Source organism: Trichosurus vulpecula, chromosome 5 (genome assembly GCF_011100635.1).
Source record: "Trichosurus vulpecula isolate mTriVul1 chromosome 5, mTriVul1.pri, whole genome shotgun sequence".
Classification (NCBI taxonomy): domain Eukaryota; kingdom Metazoa; phylum Chordata; class Mammalia; order Diprotodontia; family Phalangeridae; genus Trichosurus; species Trichosurus vulpecula.
In genome coordinates this window covers 277,731,713-277,744,068 of record NC_050577.1, presented here as the reverse complement: position 1 = coordinate 277,744,068, position 12,356 = coordinate 277,731,713, and the positions used below count along the sequence as shown (strand labels likewise).

Sequence of the window (12,356 nt, the reverse complement as noted above, 5' to 3'; positions counted from 1 at the left end):
TCATATAAAGTAACCCTTTAACTTTCTTCTTGAATATGTATGACAAGTATTCTTGTATGTTTATGCTGCTGTAATAAAGAGAAAGAGGAAAAAAGCAGTAAGCTGCATACATATAATAGTATGTCACATACATATAAAGTAACCAGAAAGGAGGGGGAGCACAATATATACACACACACATATTAAGAAGGGTGGTTGTGGAGAATGCTATTTAGTAGTTAGTTATCAAGAGGGTGACACTGGAAAGTTATGAGGAAACGTATTAATAATAAGACAGCTATTCCCACTCTCTCCTTTCTCCCAGTATCTGACTTTGAGGTGGCTGTTCTCTTTGGTGAGGCCAACCCTTCTACATGTGCCCTTGATCCTATATCCCTTCTCATGTTCTCCAGATCTCAACCTCAGTTATCTCTTCCTTTTCTAATCTTTGATCTAATTGCTAGTTCCTTCCATACTGCCTTCATATGTCTGTGTCCTTAGTCTTTCAAAAAACTATACCCTACAATCCTCTCAAGAGTTCATAATTACATCTCTCCCTTTCTCAGCCATACTTCCAGAAAAAGCTATCTCTACCCCTTCACTTCTCAACCAACTGCAATCTGACTTCTGACTTTACCACTCAATTGAAACTACTGTCTAAAGTTACCAACAATCTCTCAATTGCCAAATTATATGACCTTGTTTCAATCCTCATGCTTCTTGACCTATTTGTTGCATTTAACATGGCTGACGACCCTCTGTTCACGGTGAAGGGCTTTCATGACTCTGCTCTCTCCTGGTTCTCTTCCTGCTTAACTACTCTTTAACAGCCTCCTTTGTAGATTTATCATCATACTATGCACCTTAACTGCACCCAAGGCTCCGTCATAGTTCCTACTCTATATTTTCGTTTGGTGACCTCATCAGCTCCCATGGATTTCATTATTATCTTTATACTTATGACTCATGATTTATATATCCAGCCCCAGACCCTCCCCTGAACTTCAAACTGAATCACCAACTGCCTATTGGACATTTCAAACTGGATATCCTGGAATGGTTGGTTGTGGTTGTAGCAGGATCAGGCTGGTATCAGGGGAGGAGTTCTTAGTAATTACTCTAGTGTTCTTAGAACAGCCACTACTAGAAATGGGGCAGCACCTGACCTGTTTTACCAGTAAAGTTAACTGGACTCAGCCAAGGTAAAATGTAAAATAGCTGATTAGTAGCATTTCAAACTTTTTCATGTTTTAATAAGGATTAACTATCAGCATCCTGGCAGACTGTAACCCATAGTTATGTCACTGAATTCTGTTTAAATTGTTTTACAGTGCTTTCTGTGGTTCCATATTTAGCCTTTCTCTGTGTATAGGAATAAACTACCTGTCCCAAATTAGATTCATACCATATATTGAGTACATCTTTATTCATCAATTTAGGGAAACTACAAACTAAACCAGAAATAAAACTGTCCCTGGGAAACCAACCCCTGGGTGGGAGTTTATCACAGAGCCAAAGAATGTGAGAACAAAGAACCTAACACTCCCAACTAGAGGACAGGGTTCCCCAGGACTAAACCAGGTACAAACTAAAATGGCTGAGTATGGTAAAGATAGGGGTGAATATTCCTGCTCTATAAGACTCAGAAGTACTCACTCTAAATTAGAAAAGTCAAAACAAAAAATATCACTCAAGAAGCTCATATGCTACTAGGAGATATTACATGCAGAAGGTGAGAGTTCTAATAAGTAGGAGACCCACAAAGGCTTCACACAAAAAGTAAACTTAAATGGAACTTTGAAGGAAACTAAGAATTCTAAGAAAGAGGGAACTCCAAAGAGGACAAAATTAAAGACAGAGGGTAGTGGTTGGAATGCCAAGTTCAGGGAATAACAAGTAAGCCAGCCTGACTGAAACGTAGGGTGAGTAAATCTGAGATAAAGTGAAGTAAGTTTGGAAAGATCAGCTGAAGCAAGACTGTGAAGGGCTTTAAATGCCAGGACAAAATATTTTTACATTATTATGGAGGCAATAGATGGCCAACAAAGCTTCTTGCACAGGGGAATGACATGGTCACATCTACACTTTAGGAAAAACATTTTAGCAGCTGTGTAGAACGTGGATTGAATAAAAGAGAATCTGGAAGCAAGGAAATCAATTAGAAGGCTACTGAAATCCTCCAGATCAGTGATGGGTAGGGCCCTAAACTAGGGGCAATTGGATGGCTCCCTGGTTAGAACATGGGGCTGGGAGTCAGGAAGACAGTTACTAGCTGTGTGACCCTGGGCAAGTCACTTAAACTCTGTTTGTCTAGGAAGCAGCTAAGTGGCTCAGTGAATGTTGTATGACTAGTTTTATGACTCCTGTGCATGTCATTTAACCAGGAGAAGGAAACAACAAACCACTTCATTATCCTTGCCAAGGAAAACCCTATGGACCATACCGTCAGGAAGAATCACACATGACTGAACAACAAGGGCCTAAACTAGACTGGTGGTTACATGAGTGAAGAGAAAGAAATAAATGAAAGATGTTGTATAGGAAGAATTAAGAAGATCTGGCAACTGATTAGATATAGGATATGAGGGACAGAGAAGAATCAAAGATGTTTCTGAAGTTATGAATCTGTGTGATTGTAACGTTAATAAAGTTCTCAATAGAAATAGTCTGGAGAAAGGTCAGATTGAAGGAGAAAAGCAATGAGTTCCATTTTGTGCATGTTCAGGAGATACAATACTTAAATAACCCTATCTTAGAAAAAGAAATTGAATAAGCCATAAATGAGAAAAAAATCTCAGGACCAGATAGATTTACATGCAACTTTTACCAAACATATCACAAATAATTAATTCTAATACTCAGCTTTGTACATGTTGAATGTAAGTTGCCTATGGAATCTGGGATGACATTTTATCTCTCCATTGGGGATCAAGGTGATGAAGGGAGGAAAACTGTTTCAAAGATGTTATCACTGTCTTTAGATTCCTAAAGTATAAGAAAAAGACATGTAACAAAAGAATAACAACATTACTGCTACTTCCAAGTAAAGAACAGGAGAAAGAAGGAAGGGCAGAAAAGAGATGAAGACTTTAAGCTTTAAAGCTATATCCAGCAGTTGTATCACCTAAAATAGGAAGAAGTAGAACATGTTTTAATTTCCATTGCCACCCACCAGATTTGGCTCTCATCAAATGGGTGGTACCAAGACCTGTTTTGCAATTAGTTGAAGGCAATGAAAGGGATGGCCTCAGGATTTCAGAATAGAATTTGCCATCATTCCTCCCTATCTCAAAGAGTTAGAATAGCAAGAAGTATTAAGGAGGAAAAAAAAAAAAAGAAGGCCCAGGGCATGCTTCAAGATATGCTTCACCTTTCACTATAAATAAAATTTCTCAATTCGATATAATTTATATTTCAAAGTTCTTATGTGATACAAATATTTAAGGGATGAAAAGTTCTAGAATCCATTCAACCAGTGATCATGCTCCTTCAACCAACTAACTAGTTTACAGCCTTGAAAGGCTCACCAGTTAGTTAACAAGCATTAAATGCCTGCTATGAGCCAAGCAATGTGATAAGCTGGGGATACAAGAAAGACAAAAGTCCCTCTTCTCAAGCTCAGTCTAATGGGAAGACAACATACAAATAACTATATTCCAACGATAAAGACAGGATAAATTGGAGATAATTAACAGAAGGAAGACATTAGCAATAAGGGGGATCAGTAAGGTCTTCTTGTAGAACGCAAGATTTTAAACTGGAATTTGAAGGAAGGGAAGGAGGCCAGGAGATGTAGATGAGAAAGGACAGAATTCCAGGCTCTGTATCTAACTTTTAAAATGACCACCAGAGCTGATGTCCTTGTAAACGGCACTAAATATGATGCAAAGTCTTCAATAAGGCTGGTTTGGAAGTGATAAAGGGGGTGTAAGTTATTGCAAAGGAAGATACTGAATACACTGCACAGCCACTGATAAATAGGCATCCTCCTGCTCAAGTCAGAGGAAATTGGGCATCTCTCCAGTATCGCGCACGTTCGGGGACTTCAAGGGAGTGAGTGTGACAGCTCCAGGAAAAATCACCAGGAGGAATGAACCAGGTGAGCAAACAAAAGGGAGGGGGGAGTTAAAGGAAACCCGACTTCAACAGCCTGGACTTCTTCACAAGTGGTGGCCTTGGAGGTGGTGACACCGGTGACAGCGGGGGCTGCTCACGAGGAGGGAGATCTGGGTGCAGAGGCCGGATCAATGGACTGGGGTGGGGGGGGTGTCACGGAGATGCTCCAGAGCGGCCTCCAGCCAGGCTCCAAGGAGGATGCCCCTCCCCACCTCGATTCTAGCCCCCCCCGCCCCGCTCCCGCCACCCGGGAAGACAGAGCTCTCCTCTCTGAGCTGGCCTAGACCCGCGGAGCCCCCCCGAGGTGTGCCCCTGGCTGCGCGGGTCCAAAGGGCGGCCTCTGCCGCGGGGCGCAGGATGTGCTCCCTCGGGAGGGCGGCGGGTAGAGATGCGCCTCCCCCCACCCCAGGCCTTAGGAATTAACGGCTGCCGGGGGGAGAAGCGGGGTTGAGAATGGGAGGGGGGACGGTGAGAAAGAGGCAGGTCCCTAGGGAGGAGGGTGCCGAGCCGCTGCCTTCTCCGCCCAGCCCCACCTCGGTCAGGTTTGTCTGGACCAAGCCTGGCTCGGCCTCTGGGCCCCGGCTTCCCTTGGCTCCCCCTCCCGCTTCCCGCCGCCACTCACCGAACCGGAACCGGGCGCCACGCGAGGGGGTTTCCGGCCGGGAGCCGAACACAGAACCCGGGAACCGCTGCGAACCGGAACCACCTCCGTCGCACCGGAAGCTTTCCTTGGCGGTGCAGCGGCGGCGGCGGCGGCAGAGGCGGTGGCGGCGGCGGGGTAGCAGCCGCGGAGGAGTACACAGATCCCGGAGCGGGAAGAGCCGGGGTGGGGGCCGCACTGAGCGTCTGCGCGTGCGTGGGGAGAGGAGGCTAGATTGAAATCCGCTCCAGAAAGACGCAGCAGCCGCTTGAAGAAAAAATGGAATTAGGATCTCCTAGTTTCTTTTGGGGAGCCTCCGAAACCGAGTTTTTCCATTGGTGCTCCCTCCCCTCAGCCCGAGAGGTCTCCGAAGCTGGAGTCAAAGGACCTCACTTTCCCTCCCTGCGCCTCAGTTTCCACTTTTGTAAAATGAGGAGTTGGCCTCGATGGCCTCCGAGGTCTCTTTCCTATGATCTGCCTTGCCCAGGGGCGCACGGCCGAGGGTGGAGGTCGAGGAAGAGTGGGGTCAAATAAAAACTTCCCAGTTGTAGAGCAAGATTTTCCCAACTTAAAAAAAAAAAAGACTTATTCCACACATACCCCCACCCCCCACTTACATGAAAATTTCTTGACTTGTCAGTCGCTCTGTCTTACCGGCCTGCCTTAAGCCATCATGATTTTTTTGAGGTTAACCCGGCAAGAACAAGTCAGGTAGTTTTCTTCCCTCTTTTTTCATTATATTCGTTTCCCTTTTTTTGAAATTGATAGGCCAGAGAGAAACACTGTAGATATGATATCCCCAGATTCCAGCGAAGAAATAGACAAAATCTCTCAAAAGTATCCTGTGGACATAATAGAGAAATATGAACGAGATAATACAATTAGGTAGTATTTTTAGGCTACATTGTCATACAAGTCATGGCAGAGAAGGACCACTTGGTTCACAGAAAAGTCTCTGAGTTAAATAGGCTTTCTTCGGCGCCATTTCATATTTATATATAGCATAAAATGAAGATGAACAGATGGCAATTAGGATGGATTACAAGTTGTTTTTAAGTATATGAAAACAATATTCCATACAAGGAGAGATAGGGGTAAGCCAAGGAGTTTTCAGATAGGGTTTTTGTACCATTTTGCAGCATTGTTCATCATGGTGATAAGAGAAACACCCGTTGAACATACCAGAAAAGGCCTTGCAAGTGGTCTGGAGCAGAGATAAACTCAAATACAGGAAGGAAGCAAGCAAGCATTCATTAAGCCTTACTACGTGCTGGGCACTGTACCTGGCTTTCTTATATACAAATACAAGCAAAAAGACAATCTATGAGCTCAAGCAGCCTACATTCTAGCAGGGGAAGACAATGCACAAAAGGGAAACTGAAAGGCGAGAGGGATGGATTGGTGTGCTAGATGGAGCTGATGAAGGCAGTCAGGAGAGCTTTCCACATTCATATGTAATCCCAGCATTATCTTCCCTCTGTCCCCTCACCCTAATTATCTTGAGGTAAGCTTTGAAGGAATTTGTTATTATCTTTGACCCATCCTTACAAGTCTGTAGAACTTTTTTCTTGAGAGAAAATAGGCATAACAAAGGAAGTAGTTCTACCTTCTGTCCATCATCTATCATCATCCCAAGTAAGGGTCCTGCCCCTTCCTTGATCTTCCTCTTTTTCCTAACAAGTTAAAAAAAATCCTTTTATTGGCCTTATTATTTCAAGTTTCTATTCATAACACACTTTATTTTGCCCTTCAGAATTCTTACAAGATTATGCTACTTCTTATGTTTATCCCCAGTTACGTACCCTCTGGTCTTGTACATGTACTTCTAAAATATGAATTTCATTGTAACCACATGGGTCTCTTTAGATCCTATCCCTTTTCCTTCTTCACTTAAATAAATTCAGAATATGTCACTAGAATTTTTTTTTTCATCAGCTTCTCATCCCTCTAGAGCAGATTTCCTTTTAGGGTCTCAGGCCATGGGATCCTACCTATATTATTACTGAAGTCTTTGAAATTATAGTCTAGGGTACAAATCAAGCCATGTAGGACATTCCCCTCCCTTGGAGGGGGAGGTAATCTGCAATAAGCCTTCAAAGCTAGAAATACCAAACTAAAAATTCTACCCCAGAGGCAAAAGGGAGCTTCTATAGAGCCTGAGCAGGAGAATGGCATAGTCAGACCAATGCTTTCGGAACATACCATTTTCATATTCCAACCTTGAAATACATACTATTAAGTTCCAGTGATACCTATGAGGTCATATTTACTTCAAGTTAAGAATTCTATTTCATTTATTCCTGCACATTGGTAATACGCATAGAGAAATGAATGTTGTTTCTGGTGGGTCCCAATGCTCTTTTCTGACTTTTTCCTCTAAACCTGTTCTTTGGGTAAACTCATTAGCTGCCATGGGTTTGTAGTAGGGATGGACTAGAGCACTTCCAACAGAAAGGGGCCAGTTCCATGGGAAATGCTCCAATCTACCCCCTGCCTCTATGAAGTTTCGATGATTACTCTGCAAATGACTCCCAGGTCTATATATCCAGCCCTGGTCCTTGTCCTGAGCTCCAGTAATGCCTATTGGACCTGTCTAACTGGATGTCCTATAAACATCTCAAACTCAACATGTTCAAAACAGAACTCATTTTAACCCTCCCCCCGTAAACAAAACCAGTAGTCTTCATAATTTTTCGTGGGCCTAGAATCTGTTCCTCTTTTCTTCCCTTCCTGCCTCTTAGAATCCTTCAATTCCTTCAAAGCTTACCTCAAGTGCTATCTCCTGTGCTGAAATTACTTTGTATCTACTCCATATATATTCTATGTGTACTTATATATTGTATGGGCTGCTAGGTGGTAAAGCAGATAGAGTGCCAGGCTTTAAATCAGAAAGACTCTGAGTTCAAATCTGTCCTTAGAAACTTAGTACCTGTGTGACCCTGGACAAATTACTTAGCCCTGTTCACCTCAGTTTCCTTATCTGTAAAATGAGCTGGAGAAAGAAATGGCAAACCACTCCAGTATCTTTGCCAAAAAAACCCCAAATGGGGTCATGAAGAGTTAGACACAACTGAACAACTATGTACTACATATATTTATATACTGAGAGAAGAGCTGAATTATGTCATTTCAGTCTTGACATTCTCAGTATAAACAAGTCCAGAGGAAAGAAGGGAATTGTAACTAAATGGTTCCCCTTGGTTCTCTGTAATGCCAAAATGCAACAACTACTTTATGGAGATATGTGGTCATTTTGTATGGAATGATCATAATAATAAGTCTTTCTAAAAGAATACCACTTAAAAATAAATGCCACTTTTGCATCAACATTGTTTACAGAGGATGGTGGTGGGGGCAGGGGGGACTCTTGAGGGGGAAAGAAACTCTACCAAGAACTCAATAAGAGCCTCCAAGTTAAATCAGTATGTATTTGGATAGTTGGTGACTTCAAGGCAAAGGTGGGAATGGTTGAGGATGGTGAAAAATACCTTGAAACACAGGTCAGGAAGAAGGAATGAGAGAAACTAATAATTTGTAGACTTACATGTGTTAAACCTGAAAATTTGGTTGAAGGAAACAAACAAGCTAGGTGATAGAAAAATACATGTTATTTATTATTTTCCCTTACTTGTACGTACAAGGAGTCAGAGCATAGGCTCTGGCTGTCTGAACAAAGGAATGAGAAAACTTATATATGTTATTTTAGCAGACTTAGCAAGCCTGTATTACCTCACGTTTATGGCCCCCACGTATGTTTAACCATGATACAAGAAGAGGATTTTCCTTAATGGAAGGAATGTTGACAAAGGTCAGTTAATATTAAGCGAGGTAGTCTCTCTTGGGTTTAGGGTCTCATCCCTTAATGGCTAACAGGTATCTGGCCTTGTTGACAGTGGTAAGGGTATTTCCTGAGCAAACTTTTAGAGAACCAGGTCCTGGATCTTCATCCAGTTACTCATTAATTCAGGTTCTGGGTCTAGTTGAAATTAAAAATGATATAAAATAGTATAACATTTTCCACATTTCCTCCTTTTGGTCAAAGGCAAACTGAAAGTTTCACCTGAAGACCAATTAAGGTATGGAAAAACCTCTATAAACAAGCGGAGGGAGCAAGTTGCAAGGGGCAATAAGCCAAAGACACCAAAAGTACAGGTAAACAGTCTTGAGAATGCAAGGGACTCAGAAAGGGAGCTGTCCTTCGTACAGGTTCTGGTCCAGAGTCTCTGGAGGGGCTGCCTGCGTCTGATGCTGTCCCCTTCAGGCTCCTTTGAAACCGGAGGGCAAGGTCCCCCATGGGCTCAGATGTCCACTCAGGAGCACGGGCAATCATCAGATGTGACAGAAGGATCAAGGAGTCCATATCCACAAGTTGGCAGCTGTAGAAGTAGTCAGATCCGACAGGAGCTCCCAGAACACATATGATTTGATAACTGAGAGAAAAACAGCACAACATAGGTCCCAGCCACACAGGGCTAAGTTCAAACAGTGCAATAAATGGTTCAGTATCCCAACCACACAGGGCTGAGTTTAAATAATTACAATAAAGTTTTTTTCCTAGCAATTCACAAAACTGCACAATTACATTAAGTACAGACCAAACCACTTAGACGGTTCACAATAGAGGGGGAAATTTGCATGTCACATGTTTTACATTGAGTTTGGCCTTTACTTCCTTGATTAAATTAGGAGTCCTTGAAGACCTCCTTGCCTCAAGGGAAAGCCTAGTTTACATGGGTTTGAGTGACATGTTTGTGACATCAGAGGCTTTTAGACCACGTGGGTTTAAGTTGCATTTTTATGACGATTTAGGTCATGTGGGTGAGTGACATGTGTGACTCACCTTTGACCCTGAAGAAGATATATAAACGCAGAGGCTGGCTTTCTCTTTCGGAGCTCTGAGCCACAGCGGGAGTGGCACGTGACTCTGAGCCAGGCTTGTCGAGCTCCCAGCTGAGATCGGATGTTGATGGTGACTTGGCAACTATCAATTGTATTTGGTCTGTTCATAAATGTAAATGTATGTTTGTAATTTGTTCGTATTTGCTCTGAATTTCAGGGTGCTGGCTTTTCCCCCTGAACTAAGTGAATGATATTTGTATATTTGATTAAATTGAGATTGTTAACGCATTAATGTTGCTTTCCTTAGTAAAGCAGATCAAAAGAACCTGTGTTGGCAGCTTTCTGTGTGCTGGTTGTTGGTAGGTCTTACACCCCTTCAGCAGCCGCTAGCAGATTGTTGTAAAAACTGGTCACATAAGAGAGAGTGAGGGCTGACAGTCAGACAGTACAAGTGCTCTACTAGTATCCTCACAGTGATACAAGGCAGCAAGAACCTCTCTAGAGCAAATTTATGGGAGGACATGGACATGGAAGAGTAGTACAGGATATGCAGACTTGGATAGGTTGTGATCTGTGTTAGTACTGGCAACAACATCCAAATCAATGAGCTCACAGATTCATTTGCATATTTGAGGGAGTACATATGTTGTTTCCTCCAACATAAGGTATACTCTTTAAGGGTAAGAACTGTTTCATTTATTGTCTTTGTGTTCCTAACACCTTGGAATGTTTCTTGGTTAATTTCTGCCCCTCTTCTTGTCTCCTATGAATTACAGAGCATCTCTACTGCTATTCTTTTAAACTTAAAGATCTATGTTAATATAGCTACATTAACTAATAGATCTATTAATTCGGGTACTATTCACTAAACCCCTCTATCACCTGGATTCTTTATTCAAATCCCACTCTCTAGTCATTGGGAAAATGCATTTGAATAGGTATTCCCAATACAGTCAGTGAAAACATTTATTAAACATCTACTGTGTGCCAAGCACTATGCTAAGTGCTGGAGATACAAGCAAAAGACAGTCTCTGCTCTCAAGGAGCTCACAGTCTAATGGAGAAGAAGACATGTAAATTACTATGTATAAAAAGATATATCCAAGATAAATTGAAAATAATACAGGGAAGACACTAGAATTAAGAGAAGGCACCATAGGCTTAATCGATCAATCAGTAAACATTTATTGAATGCCTACCTTGTGCCAGGCACTATGGCTAAGCACTGGGGATACACAAAGAGGCAAAAGATAGTTCATACCCTCAAGGAGCTTACAATTTAATGGGATACAACAGGCAAATAAAGATATGTTATAAACAGAATAAATAGGAAATGATTAAAAGAGAGAAAGCACTAGAATTAAGAGAGGTTCAGGAAGATTTCCTGTTGAAGGTGAGATTTTAGTCAAGACTTAAAGGTAGCTAGGGAGGGTCAGTAGTCAAATCTCATAAGGGAGAGCTTTCTAGACAGGGGGTCAAAGAAAATGCCTGGAGCTAAGAGTTGGAGTATCTTGTTTGTGAAACAGCCAGGCAGGCTTAAGCAACCAAAGCTACCATACCAGCCAACCAAGGAGGTCTCTAAAGGTCCAAAGCCATTCAGTGACTCTCAGGATTCTGGGAAACATGGATCCTGAAACAAGGGGGCACAAAAGGCCAACAGACTTTGACAAATTGCATGCTGTACAAGTGGATATTATATCAGTTCACGTGTTCCATTTATTATGCTAAGCAAGCCTTAAGACCCTAGCAATAGTGAACATACTTTGTCCATATCAGCTTTGTCTACCTTTAATCATTAACTATTTGAGAGGAGTTCTTATTGAATTAAACTCTGTATTTGCTTTATTTCCTCTATCCCTGGGATAGGAAATATTCATTAAAATCAGTTTTTTTCATGTATGTTGATTAGCTTTGCTTATTAGCCTAGAATGTCCAGAGCATAGATACCAAGCATCCTTTTCCCCCCACAGTACTTAGATCAGGGTTTTATACATAGAAGGGTACTTAGTCCAGGATTTTTGACAGATTGCTAAGAATATACGCATTAGGGATCCAATAGCTCTGCAATAATTTATCTTTCCATGTCAATCCATATCAAACAAACTAGTCTTTCTAATTTACCCATATAAAGTTTAGTATGATGATGTCATATTGAGTACATGAGAGATGGGCCTTAGGGAGACAGGAAGGAATTAGGAATAAAGGGTGGGACAGAAGGAGAATAGGTGCAGCTAGGTGGCACAGTGGATAGAGAACTGGGCTTGGAATCAGGAAGACTGTCTTCATGACTTCAAATCTGGCCTCAGACACTAGCTATGGGACCCTGGGCAAGTCACTTAATCCTGTTTGCCTCAGTTTCCTTATCTGTACAATGAAGGAAATGGCAAACCACTCCAGTATCTTTGCCAAGGAAACCCCAAATGGGGTCATGAAGAGTCAGATATGACTGAAAACAACAATAACTGAATTTAGAATCCAGAACCTAGTAAGTTCTCCACCCACTTCACCATTTGTAAATCATGCCAGCCACAAGGACTCCTTCTGTAGGGTTCTTTGTTTCTATGGCACCCAGCACTCCAGAACACTAAGAAACCAGGGTTCACAGAAAAGAAGATTCTATTCCTTGTCTCACTGAATTTTCAGTGTTTCCTTTTTCCTCCTTGCCCTGCCTGAGGCACAGGGCCCAAATGAGCTAAAAGAGGAGCCTGGATTCCCAATTCCTCCATGAAAATAAGGCATCAGACAGTTGGGAACAATGCCTGCAGGAAGAGGGGAAAGGGGA

At 42.1% G+C, this 12,356-nt stretch overlaps 1 protein-coding gene across 1 annotated transcript in view; it reads right to left on the bottom strand.

Annotated features, from left to right (window-relative positions):
* The window catches only part of SENP1 (SUMO specific peptidase 1), a 77,387-nt gene extending 72,485 nt beyond the window's left edge, over nucleotides 1-4,902 (bottom strand). The window contains exon 1 of the mRNA XM_036760435.1: nucleotides 4,718-4,902. The gene's annotated coding sequence lies outside the window, so the exon portion shown is untranslated. The remainder of the gene's footprint in view (nucleotides 1-4,717) is intronic.
* Nucleotides 4,903-12,356: the final 7,454 nt, after the last annotated feature.